Here is a 19673-nt window from a genome sequence, read left to right as displayed (position 1 = left end):
AGGTGATTGCTGTAAGTTCCAGAAAGGCACAAATTCAGGAACCCAGAAAAGAGATCCAGTGGAGAGGAGTTGTGTAGGGGCCCACACAGGAAGGAATGACGTCTGCTGCCAAACCTTGTGAATCGCCACTTTGCCATCCATGTTCTCTCTCCAGGTGCCTCACTGCTGCTAGATTCTGTTTTGTGCCCATTTTTCATGGTGGGGATTCTGTCTGTATCTGGGGGAGAGGAGGCTCCAGGCATTGACTGGGAAGAGTTTTAGTTACTCTGCTTTTTGTAACACAGGAATGGATGCTTTTAATGAATTGAGGCTATGTGACGGTAGGGCGATTACAGGTAATCTAGTGTTAAGAATACAGTTCATCAGCATTACTCTTAGGTATTAATGCTTACCTTCCTGGGACCCAGTCTGGACCTGTTTATTCCAGCTAGAAATAAGGTCCCAGAAGAATTGTTGTATTGATGTGTGTGTCCAAATAGCCTCTAATAAGTACTTTGTGGCAGGCTTGATCCAGTTGTTTCTAAACGGAATATTTTTCCTTTGCTAATTTTTCATATATTTAGTTGGGTTTTTTGCTACCACTTCGCAATAACCCACCCCAAGCCTGTCTTTTTCACACACAAAAACACAGTCAAACCAAAGAAGCCAAAACATTGTCTATGTCACACCTCACTAACGTTCTCAGAGGAAGGAGGCCTGATTGAAGGTCAGCCTTTTCATACCATTACCAGGCATTGTATTGAATAGATGTCTGATGTCTAGTCATGGGGGGTTTCCTGACTGTAAACATTCTGTAGATTTTCCTCTTAGATAGTGTTACTTTATTGTACTACAGCTCATTCAGATGTCTCCAGTTTTTATGTCTTTTCCTCATATCTGTTCTTTTTCTTCTGGGATGATTTTTTTTATTTTAGGAGAATTAGCCTTTATGTAGAGACACAGTAAGTGTTGCATTTTACCTTGAGCCAAGCGTTCGTCCATGTCTGTACAATTAAGTACACTTCAAATGGCGGCCTTCATAAATATTGACTGTATAAGGACTCTTTTATCCTAATAAAATGGAGGAAAAATAGACTGTGGAAAACAAATGAAAACACAGAGCCCAGACAGGGCCAGGGGTCTTGTTTTTGAGGAAAGACATCAATTCACATCCAAGAAGGAAGAAAAGGACCACCTTCCTTCCCTTCCCTAAACAGAATCACAAACGTTTACAGTGACATACGGACAACAGAGGAGTCAAGGTTACAATGTGGTGAGCCAGTCTCACAGAAGCATGCCCTCATGGCAATGCAGGGGCTGACTGGTTAATTCCTCCCCACAATGCCATGGGAGAAAACACCTGGGAAATATTCCCCAGTCCTCACTGCAGGAAGCTCCAGTCTCTGCCCAAGTACTTATTAAATCATTGGTGGTCCCACGTTTGGTTCTGCCATCAAAAGAAGCTTTTTTTTTTTTTTTATAAAGCACATCAGAATTTAAAAAAAAAATCAAAAATCTCCAATAAGCATGAGGCCACTTCAAATTTTACATAGTTATATGAGGAATGTTTACCTCTCTCTGATTAATCCAATTTTCCACCATGACTAGCTAAGAAATCTTTTAACATAAGTCTCTTCATCCTCACCCTGAAATCTAATCAAGTCCAAGGAAAAGCCAAAATGATTTAATAAAGAAAACAATTTTATGCACTATCTTTCCTTTCTCCTTACATAATTTTCAAGTTTTGGAAAATTATGTTTCTTAAGTTTGTGACTTGAGAGCAGGACAACATTATCTAAGACTAAGGGCCAACCAATCACTGTAAAATGCTCCTGTTGCACTGGGGGCAGAGGAGGAGGGGTATCTTCCAAGCACCCCAGTTTTCTTCACCAGAAGGTCAGAGGTACATTTGGTTTGTATTATCGCGAGGCCCATTAAGTGATCTGGGTTGTTTTTCCGTCAGTTAGGGCTTTATTTGTTAAAAGGGCGTCTATTCTGGACCTCCACATTTGGTTGACAATTTGCTGATGAGATTCATAACCTTTGGGTTGCTCTGATATTTGGACATGTTCGCGGGGTTCTGTGCCACATCCTGGAACGCCACCATCACCTCTGGGTCCTGCATGGCTGCAAGACTAAGAATCTCACTGAGCCCGGGCATTCCTGCCATCCCTGGCATGGCCCCTCCCATGCCAGGCATGCCTCCAAAGTTCCCAGGCATACCTCCAGGAAAACCTGGAAAAGAGCCAAACTGGGGTCCGCAGGTCCTCCGGGCTTCTTCCTCCCTTTGGGCTCGCTCATGTTCCTCCTGAGCCTTCTTCACCCTTTCTAGCCTGTCTTTGATCTCTCGCTCCTCACACTTTCTTTCGTATTCTCGCCGATGTCCGGCAATCTTCTGGGCCCTTGGCTGGACTTCCTTCCGCAGCGCACTTGCATCCTCATCGTAGTCCTGTGTGCAAGCCATGTCAAGATCATGGGCCGACTCCTCCCAGTGGCCAAGGAGTCCGTGGGCTTTCCCTCGCCATATGTAGGGCTTATTTCAATCGCTCTGTCACAGTCTCTGATCGCAGCCTGGGCTTTGGCAGTTTTGTAAAGATACTGGCTCTCTTAGCATATGAAATGGCCAAACGAGGGTTCAGTCGGATGGCCTCGGTAAGTAAGTGAGTGGCAGTCTGAAGATCACCCCTCCTGAGGGCGTCAGTGGCTGCCACCTTCTTGTCGTTGGCCTGATCCATCCTCTCCTCTGTTCTCTCGGCAGCCTCCTCTCCCATTTCCTAGGGGAATCGGTATCTCCTTCAATCACTCCTTCATCATCCATCTCCGCGTCCCTCTCCTCACTCTCGAGCTCTTCTAGTTTGGGGGATTCTGCCGGTTTCTTACTTTCACTCTTTTCCTCCTTGATTTTTTCTTCTGATTTCGCTTTCTGTGGAGCAGGTGGGATTTTACCACCCGTACTCTCCACCCAGTCCCGGAGGAATCGCAGCTCGTGGGTGTGCAGAAGTCCGGGGTCCTGCTGGCAGAGCCCAATGAAGGCTCCCTGAGCTGGCGGGCATCCGTGTCGGGAGGAGCTGGGTCTGGATCTGGGGCTGGGGCCGGGGCCGGGGCAGGGAGCTGTGGAGCGGCGGCGGGCGGAGATGGAGGAGGCGGAGAAGGTGGGCAGGCGGACCGGCGACCCTAGGATGATTTTCTTCTACATTGATATTACAATGTGTGCAGTCATTCTCCAGGGAATCTTGTCTTTCAGTTCTTTCCATTCCTTATTAAGCTGCTCTAAAGCTTTGTCCTTTGTTTTTTTTTTTTACTTAAACACTAACAAAAGCATATTCACCCACCTGACAAAACTCAAAAAAGGGTCTTTCTGTAAAACCATGAACCTCCATTCCATATTACAGGTCTTTTGAGAAATATGCATAATGAAGTCTTCATGTTTTAAGCCTGCTCCTCTGTTTCCTTCTGAGCTTTCTCCTGTTCTCTTCCATACGTTCGAATATGGTTCAAAGGATCTATTTTTAGGTCAGTACTTCTATTTCTTCCCTACCTATGACACCATTAACTGATAGAATGAAATATCCAAAAAATGCCAGAAAATAAATAACCTGAGTCAAATGAAATGAATCTGCGTAGAAGACAAGTCAAAAAATGTATGTCTCTATCTTGAGTCCGTCTACTGAATTTCGTGTTAGACATGAGTGTGCTCTCGCATTCCATGGAGTAATGGTGAGTGGAAACATCTTTACAGAAATCTTTGTCCAGTTTTTTGTGTTTTGACCACAGGGTGTCATCCTCACCTGCCATGGTAAGCAGCCCAGGGTTGTACGAAGCAGACAATTTTTAGTGCGCCATTTCTAGTCCATCCTCAAACCAGGAGGTGAGCAGTGCAGTCCTTTGAAAACGATGCTCAGAGACCCATAGGGGCTGCTGAATCCCACTGCTGCTTGAGCTCAACTTGAAGACAGCCCTATGGCCTGCGTTGCCTGTGTGCAGATTGTAAGGACATCTCCCAGAGCATCTACACCTGCTGCTCCATCACCTGCTTTAGAGTACCCTGGATTGGACTGAAGGGAGGCAGAGGAGTGGGAAGTGATCAGACTCATTCTTTCTTTTGCAGTCATCAGAGTATACCAGAACAGGACTTCTAGTGATCAGGAGGTATAAGTTACTCTTGCCACATATGGTCTCTGAAGTCCACTTCTTTGTGGACAATGTGTCATTGACTTTTGAAGGACTTTTTTTACCCGTTGTTCTTACTATATCACTTGTCAGGCTAACTGAATAAAAACATTCTCCACTTAAATATTGGGGGAAAGAACGCTGGTGGGATTTAAGCTAATGCTACTACATAATAATATCTGACTAATCATAGGTGTGCCTAGAACCTGGAAGGGTAGAGGTAGCCTTGAGCTTAGATCTGAGATTGGTCTGTAAGAGCAGAAGTTACCATGAGGTAAGCTTATGGAGGCTTATATTGGGTGCAAATGACTATGCTTTGAAATCCGCAGTCCAGTCAGTTTCCTAACCCATAGAAATGCATGATCATTTAGCCTGTTTTTCTCCTACTTATCCAGAATGAGTTACTTTTTCAGATGCTTCTGTGAGATGGAGACAAATTGTATCCCAAGCTTTTCCTTGAATAAGAAATCTAAAAACCCAATAAAAGATGACCTTGGATTAGTCTGAAATTAGGAGTCTCTTCCTGTGTTAGAGAGAGATCACTTGGTCTCTGGGGACTTCTCTCAGTCTTCTTATTCCCTCCTCTAAAAGAGCTCTTATAGGGAATATTTGGTCCTCTGCACCAACACTTCTTAAACTGTGGGACATGACCACATGTGCTATCATGTAACTGAATGTGGAGAGCGGGAATATTTGGTAACTATAAAAGATGTGTGAATGTGTAATGATAATTAATTAAAAATCAAACATTTAATGAATCCTGGTTTTTCTGGCAACTCCTGCCTGTGTTGCAACAGTCTACATGCTAATCCTTATGATAACCAATATGCACACTGGTGTCCAGGATCAGCTCCCTGGACTTGATCTACTGACTCTGACCTTCCCCTGAGTGACATGTTCCTCTGCCATCCCTTTTCCCTGTAAGCAGATCCTGTGAAGAGGAGTCCCCAAGGCAGCTCCTGCTGCTCCCTGCTCAGGGCTGTCCTCTCCTGAACACAAAGTCCCATCTAATTGACAGGATTTATGAAGTAACAAAGACAAATGGAAATGGAATGGGGCTCTGTGTGTGTGAAACACTGGTGATTAGGGAGCTTAGGAAAGAGGTTGAGGAGAAAAGAGGCCCAGTTTGGGTTCTGTCCCAGTGTCACTCATCTAATGTGGGCCTGGAACTCTGAGAAGAAGACTTCTTCTAGGACTATATGCAGCAGAGATTATAAAAATGGGAAAAGGTCCCACATGCACAAAAATATTTACAGCTGCTCTCCTTGTAGTGGCCAAAACCTGGAAATTAAGGGGATGCCCATCAATTAGAAAATGGTTGAACAAATTGTGTCATATGAATGTAATGGAATACTATGTTGTTATAAGACGTGATGAACAGGAAGACTTCAGAGAGGTCTGGAAAGACATATGAACTGATGCTGAGTGAAAGGATCAAAACCAGGAGAACTTTGCACACAGCAACAACCACAGCATGTGAGGAATTTTTCTGGTAGACGTACTCCTTAATAGTAATGCAAGGACCTAAAAAATTCTCAATGGACTTTTGAGGCAAAATGCCTTCCACATCCAGAGAAAGAACTATGGAACTGGATTGCAGAATGAAGCAGACCATCTTCTTTTGCATCATGTTTTGTTTTATTTTTAGTTTCTCCCATTCCTTTTAATTCCTATTACTAAGGTGAAAATGTATTTCATAGGAATGTATTATGAAACTTGTATAAGATTGCATGCTGTCTCATGGAGAGATTGGTTAAGGAGAGGGAAAGGAGGGGGAAGGAGGGAAAAAATCTAAGGTATATGATTGTAGAACACTGAAAACCTATAAAATAACTTTTAAAAAAAGAATTGTATTCCCCAACTCGTGACCCCACAATGGAGATTCCTGATCACTGCTCATGATCTTGTCCTGCACCATCCTGTCATTTCATGTCTGTTGAAAAGTCCACTCCCTTTGTAAGAGCCCTTCAATTACTTCCCCTAAATGGGAAGATCCTAATGGGCTCCATCTTATGAGTCTGCAAGGGTAAGGAGCTGAGGAAAGTGAGAGCAGAGAGTAAGGAAATGGCCGAGCTTCCTTGGAGGGCAGGGAAGGTGGGTTGTGAGTCTGTCTTATATGGTCAGTAGTATGGAGGCCTCATCTTTAGGCTCTATACTCCATCCTACCATGGGAGAACCTTGGATCGCCATCATAAGGCTGAATTGTTCCTAGTCTTTCCTTAAGTTCAGGGGATGCTATGACATTTGACTCAATGAAGTAGTTGCAATCTGAGCTAAAGGGCCCAAACATCTGTTGGGACAAGTGCTATGTAAAAATTGAGGCAAGTACAAATTCAGATTTGGCATTGCCTACCATCGGGGTCATGGAGTCTATGGGGAAAATGGCTGCTCCACTGACTGAAGAGCAAGAGGGGACTTTAATCAGGTGGTCACTACATATAGAAAGGGGAGCCAAAGCCATTCCTGAGGATCCCTGCTGGCTTCACACTGACTTAGAAAACCATACATTATCATTGTTTCACATTTGATTGTGATTTTGTTTATTTTTCTAAATATTTCTGAATTTAGTTTTCAACTCATTCAAACAGTAATCTCAGGGTTTGACACCTTTGGTCTAATGGATAAATAGTGCAAAGGTCAGTGGTAAAGGAATTGAGTAGCGAGTTAGGGTACCTGACATTTTTCTAACTGGAGTTTTGTGACAAGGGAAACAAGCCTTGGATAGATACCTTTTGATACTCATAAGCTTGGACCTAAACAAATCATGGAGGTAGGTAGAAACTTCAATGTCTAGGGCTGCCTGGCTTTGACTGAGGTCTAAATATCATGTTAGAGAAACAGGAAACAAAATATTGTGCAAGAGTTTTCCTCCATACCTTCCCCATAGACAACATATTTGTATTGGACATGGGGCTTGGATGGCTGTTATCCAGGCTACTTAACATAGTATTTTTGTTACAAAGGTAGTAATAGATTAAAATAACATACAACTGATGTGGCTTAGAGCTATATTTTTGCTGCTACACTATTGAAATTGCTTTTCAAATGCCACCTGTTTTGAAGTGTTTTTTCAGTTCAAAAGATAGAGCTTTTAAAATGTGAACAGTATTCCACATAAGTGTCATGTCCAACAGATAAAAATCTCTTTTTGTATTTACGAGTTGATGGTTTATCTCATTACGAGCACACTAATGTCTGAGCATGTTCCATATACAAACGTTGTTTAAGTGATGCTCTGTTACACTTCTGGAATTCTGATATTTGGAAAAAAACAGTTTGCATTCTATTTTAATCACATGGTACAAGACATTATTAAATAAATTTAACGTATCAAAAATTCTTTCCTCTAGACTACGAAGAGAGATCAAATTCTGCCTGGCCTCCTCCCTCTGAGCTCAGCAGAATGGCCAGTCTCATAACCTCAGTCTTTTGCTTCCATCGTGGTAGGAATTCAAATCTCCTTTGACAAAGGATAGTGGGAAGAGATTCTTAGAGGTATCTATTTACAGCACATTATGAACCATGTATGGGCAGATCTATTGGGACATATGTAACCCACCTGTGCAACACATACACTCAAATACACCCAACAATGTGAAGAGGACAAACAGAGAGGCTTTCAGTGACCTTCAAAAATGTTCTTCACCACCATTACCCCTCACCATGATATCCCTTCAATGAACATGAAAGTGGGTTAAACCCATTGATGGTCATCAGGGACTCTGTGGTGGTGAACTGGTGACACCTAAGTGATGACAGAGACAAGGATAGAGTGTCCAGAGAAGCATACTTCCAGCAGAAGTAGGGAAATATAGAAGGAACCTCCAGAACATTGCTAAAGATGTTCTCCAGGGACTGTCAGTCAGGGTGAGGTACAAGTAGAGTATCTCAAGCGTCACCATTTCTCTTTTCCAACAACACTCCAAATCTTTGCCCTAAATGGAACATGATGATCATCTTATCAGGCTACATGTGAGAGACTGCGATCTGTGGCCCCCAGAGCCAAGCTGTTAGATCCATCCCTTCCCAGGGCTCTGTGGTGGCTCTGACTCAGATGCTCTTGGGGAAGTGGCCGATCTCCTGAGCTAAAGAGCTCAACAACTCAGGGAGGATTTTGTTCAAGCCTGCACCACTGTGGGTTAGGGAACTCATAATATTGCTGACAGTAGTGATGTCCAACATCTTCAGCCTCCACACTTCTGATCCTGAGAGCAAAATCTGTCCCAGACCCACTGCCACTGACGTGGGAGGGGACAACACAGTGAAGGTTAGAAGCATCATAGATCAGGAACTTGGGAGACTGTTCTGGTGGCTGCTGGTACCAGGCTAAGTAACTACCAATACCCTGACTGTCTCTGCAGATGGTGGTGACTCTTTCTCCAGCAGTACCAGACAGAGAAGCTGGAAACTGGATCAGCAAAATGACTGCACAGGACCCTTGGGTGGAGAAAAGAAAATGAGAATAAATAGATTGAAATTAAGAAGCATACCCACTAGTGTGTTCTCCGACTGGCTTGAGATGTCCTTCTCATTGACTGTAGGATCTACCCTCTCATCACCCTGTCCTCTCCCCAACCCAGATCAAATTTCCAAGTTTTAGGATCTCCTGGTGTACCACAAGAGACCACTTGTTATCTCTCTCCCCAGGCTGATTTTACCCTGGGCTCAGAGCATCAGAAGCCAGAGGAAAATGGGGAAATCATTGTTTCTCTTGTAGAAGTTCAGGCTTAAGACCTCTGGGGCACACTGAGACAGATGGGGACAGGCCATATTTAGGTCTCAGACAGTGGATGGGCAAGGTTGCTGTGATATCAGTTTACAAAATAATCCCAGTGAGGTCCCTCCTCCAAGAGTCAATGCTTGGTATTACATATGGGTCAGACTGATTGAGTGATCTATGTGTGGGAAGTTGTGATCTCACGGTCCCATTATCTCTTCTTTAGTCTCTGCCAAGCCTGTCTCCATGGTCCTATGGTAAGTCTGTAAGAAGCGACTGATTGTGGCTAGAAACAAGAGAAGCTTCCCTTCTCTGGGAGAAGAGATTACTATTAGTTTTGGGAAAAAAATTAACTAGATGGAGAATCAGATGTCAGACTGATGGTGGCAAAAAAGGCCATCAGAAAAGAGAAATTAACTGAAAAATCATTTCGTTTCAGAAGAGTGACAAAAAAGACTTTAAAGGCAACTATAGGAACAGGCCAACGGTAGAGGATGGAAGACAGAGCCACCTTGTGAAAGCAGAAAAACGAATTCTGGAGAGACTGATAAATGGGCTTGGTGCTGGATCGGTGTCAGTGGGGCACTGTACAGAACTGTTTCAAGGCTCCACTCTACTTTGCTGAGGTCACCTTTGTCTGCACGTCATATGTCTGACTTCCATACATGCCTATGGTCTGTACTTTTAACTTCCCCACTCCCTCATTTGATTCAATTGAGCTAAAGGTGACACAAAGGCAAAGGAGATGGATCCATGTGACCCGACAGGACTAGCTGATAACAAGTTTGTAAAATTTCTGATGACAGACATGAATGTTCAGAAACAGAGGTAGCAGTGATCAGAGGCACTAGAGGGACAGTCCAGTTCCTGTAGATTTTGCCTGCAGACACTTAAGGAATCAGAGCAAAGTCTTCAGTGTATTGTGTTCAAACTTTATGTGGGCTTCCTGGACGGTCATGGATGTGAATGGCCCAGGTGGGGAAAGCCTGGAGGAATGTTATTCTGTATTGGGCCTGATGAGACTCTGTCTCTTTAATTGCTTAATCTTGTTCTACCTCCCCCTATTCCTGGCTGCTGTTTGGTACAGTACATAAGTGGCTGAGCATGATGTCATGCAGTCCTGAATTCAAATCTCACTCCCAAAATTCACTAGCTTTGTGACCCTGTGCAAGTCACTTAGCCTCAGTTTCTGCAACTGGAAGATGAGGATCATAATAACATCTGCCTCATAAGATTGTTGTAAGAATCTGAATGAGATAATTTTTGTGAAAAAATATGTGTTTGGTACATAATAGTCCATTTATAAATCATCTGGCTCCTCCTTCCATCTACCAATCCTTCTTTCCACAACTAATCTGCTCACCTTCATTCACATGAATTTTCTGAGTTCTCTCTCAAAAATCCCTTTTATGTATCTTCAGTGCTTCCCTCTCCCCTATTTCCTTCTACACTAATGAAATAGCCATGTCCAACGTTACTGCTGAATTCAGACATTTTTCTTTCCCTATCCCGCTGACTGTGACCTCTCTAAAGTACATGATGCTGTGAATACTGCAGCTACAGATCTGCAACAAAAAGGATAGAGACTCAGAAATTCACAGGACACCAAATCCAGGAAGGGAACAAGCAATTAAAATCCTGGCCTCAGATGCGCATCTATAGATGCCTAAAGCTTGGATAGCAGTGAGGTGAACCAGATAGCCTAGAAAAGGGTGCAGATTTGTCTTCATATATATTACATAGTCTTGGAACTGTGCTAGCCTAGACTTCAGAATAACTCTGAAATAACTTATTTAAAGTAAGTTACATAGGGAATATGATCTCTCTCTCTCTCTCATAGAAATGTACATTAAGAAGGCATAAACACAAGAGGAAAATTAGAACTTAGAGGGAGAAGCATAAAGGTAGAGAACATTGGAGTAAATATCCAAGGAGGGTGAAATGCACTCTGTTGACATGGGATTGCAGCTCACCAGAATAGGAGGAAATTAATGGGTGGTTCTAGAAACACATTATTAGGTTGGCATGGATGCTTGACTCTAGAGTGAGAGGGGTCTTCCATTACTTAAAGAATGCAGCCTCTCACCTTCATAGCAAAATTAACAGTGTCATGGATTTCAGTAACGAAATTCCCATTGTTTAAACAGGGGCAGTTGCTCTTCTCTACATGATAGACCCCAATAACCATGCATCTTGATGAGAAGTGATCATGATATATCAGAACTTCTCATAGGAAAGGGCAGGGGAACCAGGTGTCACCTGACCTGCTGCCTAGATTTAGGAAGAACAGATTTCAAAGGACTCAGTAGGGGAAGAGACAAGAAGCTGGGGGAGTAGAGTAGCTTCCCTAAATGGCTAAACTAGGAAGACTATACACCCCTGACTGAATCCTTCTAATTGAATGAGACCAGTAGGTACAACCCAAGCCACCCTTTCTTTCTAAGTGGGGAATTTGAATATCAACTAGTCACTCATTTTTCTCCATACTACCCCCATTCTGCATCACAACCAGTCTTGCACTTTGTCCTACACCCTAGGTCTGAGCTCTCTGCTCCCTGCCCCCAATGTCTTGTCTCTGTCTGACCAACATAAAAAAGGTCCATAAATCAGTCTTGCTTCCCCTGTTTTGGTCACCCAACAACACCTAGGGTCCTAGGATTTCCCTGAGTGTGTCCAGACCTCCTGGCTTCTCCCTCATTGTGGGAAAAGGCCTTCTCCACAGAGACTGCTTGCTGAACTTTCTCTATCCATTTCTCCATACTGCATTTTATCCTGTGGTGCTGAGCCTCCCAACCAAGCCAATTTTCTCTTAGAAGGATGAATCAGTGGTTAGGTCTATGAGTAACAACTTAACACCCCATCTATAGCCCACGTTTTTGACTTAGAGAATGTAGAAAATAAAGGCTGAGTCCAGAAGTGTGAGTCTTTTTCCTTCTATCAAACACCTGGGCTTTTCCACTTTGTAAAGTCAATGGCTGATAAAGGAGATTGCTATCTTTCTCTGAATGGGATTCAGGAGTCTGTATGAAGACAAACCTAGGGTAGAATTTTAAGAGAGAAAGCAGCACAGGAGGGACTGGAAGACCTCCGAGAATGAAAGCCAGAAGACATTAAGAGAAACTATTTCAAAAAGGAGGAAAAGAGTGTGTTGGGGGTGGGGGAGTCATCTAAAGAAAGAGCATGTGTGGGGAAGCCCTTGACTAGGAGGGGATAGCAAATCCTCAAGTATTATCTGAAGCCCAGTGCTCTGTGCACTGTGCCGCCACCTACTGGCCCCAGTCAGAAGAGCAGTAGTCCCTACATTGGCCACATAATGTACTGGGGCTGGCCTTTCAGAAACAGGCCTCACAGGCCTCTCACCTTGGCATGGTATTGTCACGGGTTCCTTAACACTCTCTAGCTAACAGTGATTGTAGAGGACAGTTGGCTGGATGTGCTTATGCTGGGAACAAATAAAACTAAACACTTGTGACCTTTACTATCCTACACACAAGTACAGAGTGCCTCTCCCACCATGAATTTAGAACCATAATGGACAATCTCTCTGAATGTAGTACTAAAGATTGTAAGTACTTTTCAAAAGTCGTTCAATCCCCTTTGATTTCCTGAATTCGTCAGGGTATTGTCTTAATTTTTGATTCTCCCATGCCTGAAATAATAAGGTTTGTTAAAATCAAGGAGTTTGGATTGGACAGTGGTGTCTACCATTTCTTTTGCCACATGATTTCATGGTCCTGTGGTGGTGAATAATGGGGACTTTCAGCCATTCATTGCTTACTACACCATCTTGGCTCCTAGACGTCTCCTTGCTCAAGTCTTTCAAAGTAAGCATTGAGGAGCAGCTGGGTGGCAAGGTGGAGAAAACACCAGCCTAGAGCCAGGAAGCATCCTCAAACAGTTGACACGTGTTAGCTGTGAATCTCCAGTCGACTCGATTTACCCTAATTGCCTTGCATGATTTAACAGCTATCCTCCCTCATAAGCTATCGTTATTATTTTGTTATTGTATAAATCCCTCTCCTTGCATTGCTCATATCTCTCTGAATCTTGCAATCACTCTGTGTATTATCTGGTGTATTCTCATGTGTATCATTACTCTGTTTTCAGTTCATTGTCATCCAGGAAAAGTGGGTATATTGGACGTGACCTCTGTGTGGTCTTTGTGTAACTGACATCTGGTGGGAAGAGACTCAAAATTTGAATACTACTCCATGTCCCAACACACACACACACACACACACACACACACACACACACACACACACACACACAACTTGGGTCACTCCTTCCCTGTAAGGCATAGCAATGAAGAGCTCAGCATGGATTAACAAAAGTAGTTCTCTCGAACTAACATTAAGATGGGGAAGATTCTGACCAGCCCCTGTACCTAGGAGAAGAGCTGAAGGGCCAGTTTCCTCGCACCAAGTTCTCGTTCGCCTTCTCTGTAGTAATTGAGGCTTTCCACCAAAGAGGGTGAGCTGTGGAGAATTTAGAGGAATTTCTCCTGGGAGCAGACATGAATAGATAAAAACTTGATGCAGTTCTGATTTCTAAACTGATCCAAGCACATGGGCACAAGATGTGTAATTGAAGGACATGGCTGAGTGCAGCCCATGCTTGTTATACTAATGAAAAGTCTAATAAACCTCTCAGCTTTAAAGTGTCCACCTTACATCAGAACAATGTTAATATTTTCCCCATTCTGTCTGACTGTCATCCCTTTCCCGTCCATTAAATACATATGTGTGTGTTTGTCCTTCATTGCCAAAGAAGACCATGCCATCAGAGAAATGATGACATGACTTGCACTTGACTTTGTTTTGAGTGAGGGAGGGCTGTGCAGGTCACCAGCCTCACTTCTCCTCCAGAGCCATCCAAATCCAGTGACTGGATATTCATCAGGATGGCTGGAGATGACCCAGGATGAGGCAACTGAGATTAGGTGACTTGCCCAAGGTCACACAGCTAGTGAGCCTCAAGTGTCTGAGGTGAGATCTGAGCTCAGGTCCTCCTGACTCCTGCACTGGTGCTCCATCCACTCACCACCTACCTGCCCCTAGATTCATATGGCAACACAATCTCTGACATTGACAGTCACATTCCTCCTCCTCACCCCATTCCATCCAGCATAACTATCTCCTTGCCTCAATATGAACAGAAATCACATCCTGCTCATGCCATCTTGTCTTCTTTCTTCTCTTTCTTCCCCCTTCCTTTCTTTCTGTATCACTTTTTCTTTCTCTCTCTCCCTCCCTCTCTCCGTCTATCTTTCTTCTTTTTCTTCCTTCCTTTCTTTCCTTCTTTCTTTCTTCCTTTCTTTCTTCCATCCTTCCTTCCTTTCTGTCTGTCTTTCTCTCTTTTTCTTTCTCTCTCTACCTCCCTCTCTCTTCTTTCCTTCCTTCTTTTTTTCTTTCCTTCCTTTATTTATTTCTTTTTTTCTTCTTTCTTTCTTTCCTTGCTTCTTTCACTTTTCTTCCTTCCTTCCTTCCTTCCTTCCTTCCTTCCTTCCTTCCTTCCTTCCTTCCTTCCTTCCTTCTTCCCTCCCTTCCTCCCTCCCTCCCTCCCTCCCTCCCTTCCTTCCTTCCTTCCTTCCTTCCTTCCTTCCTTCCTTCCTTCCTTCCTTCCTTCCTTCCTTCCCTCCTTTCTTTCTCTCAAACAAGCCAACATTTGCTCAAATGTCAGCTCAGACACCTGATTCAGGAATTCCTCATACGGGCATCTTGGTGGCAGCTGTAAAGTTCTTTGACATTTTGAAGTCCATTACAACCTGGTCACACCCTACTTTCCCTGTTGCTCTTCAAACACATTTCAGTCCTCTCAAACCTGTTTCTTTCTGTTTCTCAGAGAATATTCTACTTCCCATTATGCATTATTTATTCTTAACATATGGAAGATACTTCCTCCCATCATTTCTCAGAATCCTCCCTTTCTTTTAAGGTGTAGTTCTGATATTCCCTTCTACTGAAGTATTTCCCATTCCTCCTGGTTTCTAGTTCACCTGTCCTCCCCTTATGTATTTGTATTTGCCTAAACATGTCCATATGGTTTTCTAGTTAGAATATAAATTCCTCAAGGGTAGCCAAGCACTGAACAAGTACTTTTTAAATGTCTATTGTGTGTCTGCCACTGGGTTAAGTGTTGGGGGGGCCAAATGAGGCAAAAAGTACTTTTGTGTAAGGTGCTCACCTTCTAATGTTTGATGGGGGACAACATGTAAACAAAAACAACTTATTTAGATATATCTGTGTATATATCTATACATATCTACTATAGACCTTTTTAGTGCATAGCACATATATATGGACACATTCTATCTGGACATATATATCCTGTGAATTTATGGTTAAGGTTATACATTTACATGTATGATATATGCATGAAATAATATACAATGTGAATGTGCATACATATACACATGTATATACATACATAGGCTATATGCATATGTATGCTCTATATATACATGTGAATGAATGTATTTATATGCACATCTACACATGCACATACATGCATATATATAGAGAGAAAGAGAGTGAGAGACAGAGAGACAGAAGGAGGGATGAAGGCAGGGATAGAGAGATTGCAAAGAACAAATGTAGAATAGAAGAAATTTAGAAAGAGGTTTATTTAGTCATCAAACAGTGGGGAGAGTAGCAAAAAGGAGTGACCCATTCCACCCAGTGCCTGTAATTCTTATATGAGTTTAAGCAAAGGAAGAAGGAAACAGTGTCTGATTGGCCAACACCAAGGCCATTTCCACACTAGAACAATGGGTTCCTAGGAATGTATAAAGGAAGAAAACTCCTCATATCAGCCTTTAAATCTGGAAGAACAGGCTAAGGTGATAAAGTAGAGAGAAAGAAGGAAGGAAAGAAGGTCACGATCAGAGAAAGGGATATCGGAGAGCATGAACAGGGAAGCAGAACATTTGTGGGTGACATCCAAGTCCAGGTTAGGACCATCTCTGGGTGTAGCTGAGGTCAGGACAAGTGTTTATGAATTATCCCACATGCCAGGTGCTGAACTGAGTGCTGTGGGTATGAGTAGACTGAGGAGCTGCAAGGTCAGGTTATTTGAGGGAGGATCACCATGACATCTTGACATCCTCTAATATGTGGACAGGGATTGTTTAACTTACTTTTTGTATCCCCATCTCCTGGCAGAGTACTTGGTATATAAGTGGTGCTTAGTAAATGCATGTTGCTCGATTCAGTGAAATGGTAGCTAAGTATGAGAATAGATTATGGATAGGACTGAAGTGAGTCTTAGGATGTCCTATATTTCCTAGACTTGAAGGGACCTCGTTATACCCCTCAGTGTTCAGCCCTGGCCAGGGGAGGAGGCCCCAGTCTCAATGCACAGAATGCTCACGCCATATCCCTTCCCCTCAATTGCTTTGCTCACAAACAGACACAGACATTTTGCATCTGAGCAGGTCCCACTAAATTTTGTTGCTTCAACTAGTTTTGTTTAAAGGAGGCTGGTGCTCATTAGTCACCCAACGGCCTTTTCCTTTTCCCTATTCCCATTTGTCTGCCCTTATCCTTGCTTTAGGGTTTTACTTAACATATTCACTTTTTCTTTTCTTTAGTTACCATTTCTTTCCCTCTTTTGTCTTTTCTCTTTCACTTCTCAGTGACACATTTAGCTGAAACTCTCTGTCTTCCTTCCCTCCACCTTCTTAGATTTCTATTTGCTTTTACTGAAACATTTTCTAAAAAATGTTTTCTTTGCTTTGTTCTTTTTGTGATTTCTCTTCCCTTCCAGCTTATTTTGAAATTTCATTTCCTGATTCATGAGTACATTCTCTAGCTTTCCTAGTGTCCTCTATCCTCTGGGAGCTCTCACTTCCTTTCTTCTGGGCCACAAGGCAGCCTGTGGAGAGAGAACTCTTCTTCAGAGAAAGCATTCTCCCAAGGCATCAGCTTACCCCAGACTAAGACCATTATGTCAACTTCTTCTCCCACTTTAGTCACATACGGGAGTGCTCAATACACTCTGTGGGCTTGAGATATTCCTGTCTCAACCTCCCCACATCAGGTTCTGTCTCTGTGTCACTCATACCACTAATTCATTGCCAAGACTATGGATAGATTGATCAGAATGTATTCCTGGGTTATGTCTAATATTTAGAATGAATTGGAAACTTTCTAGATAGGAGTAATAACCTAATGACTGAAGAATGAGAGGCCAGGTGGTAAAAGAGCTGAGTGGTGGGTTTGGGTGCCTGGTTGTTGGTGAGCATCTGTGTGATTCATGTTTTGCTGTAGGAATCAAGCTTGAGAATAGGCAGGCATGAATCATGTGCACTGTCAGTGGGTTAACAAGTGTGCTTCTAGACTTATGCCCATGGCCTCAAGAGCAGTTTCATAAGTTTCTCCTCATTGATTGGTATGTTGATGCAACCAACATACTTCATCTATATTATTACGTATAACATAAGTTATATATATAAATATATGTGTATATATATGCATCTATTTGTACAGTGACACACTCAATGTTCCGTGCCTGTTTAGGAGGTGGAGTTGGCAGTAGAGTGAATCTAGATTTTAGGTTTTCAGGTTTCAGAGAGATGACAGGTGGTTCTTGATTCACTTGTGGAGCATTCCCTGATAAGAGAGAAAGAATTGGGGAAGGAGCCAACATGTAAAGGAGGCAGTAGCTCCATCATATCATTACCACAATATCCTGCAATAGAGAGTTGGGGGAATTTCCTCTTGGGTGATATCTGGAATGCTGTCTTAGTTCATTGGAGATCTTTCATCCTGAGGATAAATGGTCAATCTCTCTGTGCATTATCTGGTATATTCACAGGTGCATCGTTACTGTTTTCTGGTTATTATCGTCTTGAGAAAAGCTATATATTTGGTATGTATTCTGCATCGTCTTTATGTAACTGGCATCTGGTGGGAAGGGACTTGAGTCTTATTTACACACACACACACACACACATACACACACACACACACACAAATTGGATTACTCCTTCCTCAGTAAGGGATAGCAATGAGGAGCTCAGCTTGAATTTAAAAACATTATTTCTCTCAGACTAACATTATTAAGATGGGAAGATAGTTATAATTCTAACCAGGCACCATATCTATGAGGAGAACAGAATGGTCAGCATCCTGTCATCAAATCTCTTGTTCCCCTTCTTTGTAGGAATTAAAGTCTTCTTTGGAAAAGGGTGGACAGAGAGAGGAGAGTGCACAGATATCTCCTCAGGGCCCCCTGACATGAAAGGATAAAAATGATATGAAAATCTGATTTTAAAACATCATCAGAGACAATGGGCCCAGAATATGAAATTTAAGCCTGAATCACTGATGGATTTCATTAGGTCTGGTCTTCTTGACCTCTTGCGTCCACAACTCATTGCTTTCTATGGTATCTCTTTGTCTCTTTGTTTGTCTCTCAGTGACTGGTCAGATGAAACATGAATGGGAAAGTGCCTCAGACCCAGGGTAGAGTAGGGTGCCCCAATCTGGGAGGGGTTGGTTCCTTCCCTGACTATACTGCTCAAGGCTGAGAAGGAGCAAGAGCCCTCAGGGCACACAGATGTCAGACCATGGCCTTTCCCCTAAGCCCTTAGTCCCCTTCTCATGAAAGCCCCAGAGATCCTGCCCCTGAGCATGCAGCCCTGCAGCTGCTGGAGAAGAGGAAGAAGAGGAGACAGCTGAGGCCCTGTCACCAGCCAGCCTAGGGCTGGGGAGGTTTTTGTTCGGGGTTATAACATTGTGGAGGAAAAGAAGTTCCCTGTGAACAGTAGTAAACTGCCCCATCCTCAGGCTCCAAGCTGCTGATTGTGAAGGTGAAATCCTTCTCAGCACCACTGCCACTGAACCGGGCAGGGACTCCTGTGCCCAGGTTGGAAACCTTGTAAATGAGGAGCCGAGGAGATTGTCCGGGTTTGTGTTGGAGCCAGTCCAAGTAAGTGTTCCCATCACTGTGTTTGACACTCTGACTGGCCTTGCAGCTGATGGTGACTCTCTGTCCTGGGGCCACAGACACTGAGGCTGGAGACTGGGTCAGCACAATGTCCCCCCTGGAACCTAAAAGCAGGAATTAATGATGAACCAACATGAAATAAACAGAATAATCTCCTTCCATTTTGATACTTTGCCCACAGGCAACCTGACTCTGCACCTACTGTCCTCCTAGAAACCCAAATACTCCTTGGTCTGCACTGGCTCATGTCCCCAGAGCTTCTAACTTCCCCTGACTTCTCTCATCTAATGAAAATTCGCACATCTGCATGTTTTGTTATCCCATGTTCTCACCTGGGACCAAAAGCATGAGGAGCCCACAGACAAACTGGGACAGGGCCTCCATTGTGCAGTGTCTCCTCCCCTGTGGCTGCTCTGCCTCCAGCCCAAGTATATGTCCCTATATCTGCAGGCCCTCCCCTTGGAAATCTCTTTATGCAAAGCAGCTTGGGGTGTGGGGCTCCTAGTAGCAGAAGTGACTGACAGCTCAGGGGAAGGCCCTCTCTTCATGAAGATCCGAGTCTATTTGGTAAGCTGCAGAAAAATAACTTTTGACAAACAATATCTGTGAGGGCAAATAGGAGATAACCAACATAGGGAAGACAGAGGGAGCAATCCAGGGTGATTTCAAGATCGTGAACCTGGGGGACAGGGAGGATGGTGCCCCTCTTTGTGGTAGTAGGAGGAGGGAGGGTTCAGGGGAAAAAAATGACATCGCTTTTGGCACAATGAGGTTAAGCTGTCTTATGCACCTCCAGTTCCAGATGTTTCAAAGGCAGTTGGAGATAGGAGACTGGAGGTCAGCAAAGAGGTTGGGA

General features: G+C 43.4%; 1 pseudogene; it reads right to left on the bottom strand.

Moving 5' to 3' along the window:
* Positions 1-1969: 1969 nt before the first annotated feature.
* Positions 1970-19201, bottom strand: LOC140520158 (hsc70-interacting protein pseudogene; annotated as a pseudogene).
* Positions 19202-19673: the final 472 nt, after the last annotated feature.

This window comes from Notamacropus eugenii, chromosome 1, assembly GCF_028372415.1.
Source record: "Notamacropus eugenii isolate mMacEug1 chromosome 1, mMacEug1.pri_v2, whole genome shotgun sequence".
NCBI lineage: Eukaryota > Metazoa > Chordata > Mammalia > Diprotodontia > Macropodidae > Notamacropus > Notamacropus eugenii.
The sequence above is the reverse complement of the archived record's forward strand: the minus strand, read 5'-3'. Positions and strand labels throughout refer to the sequence as shown.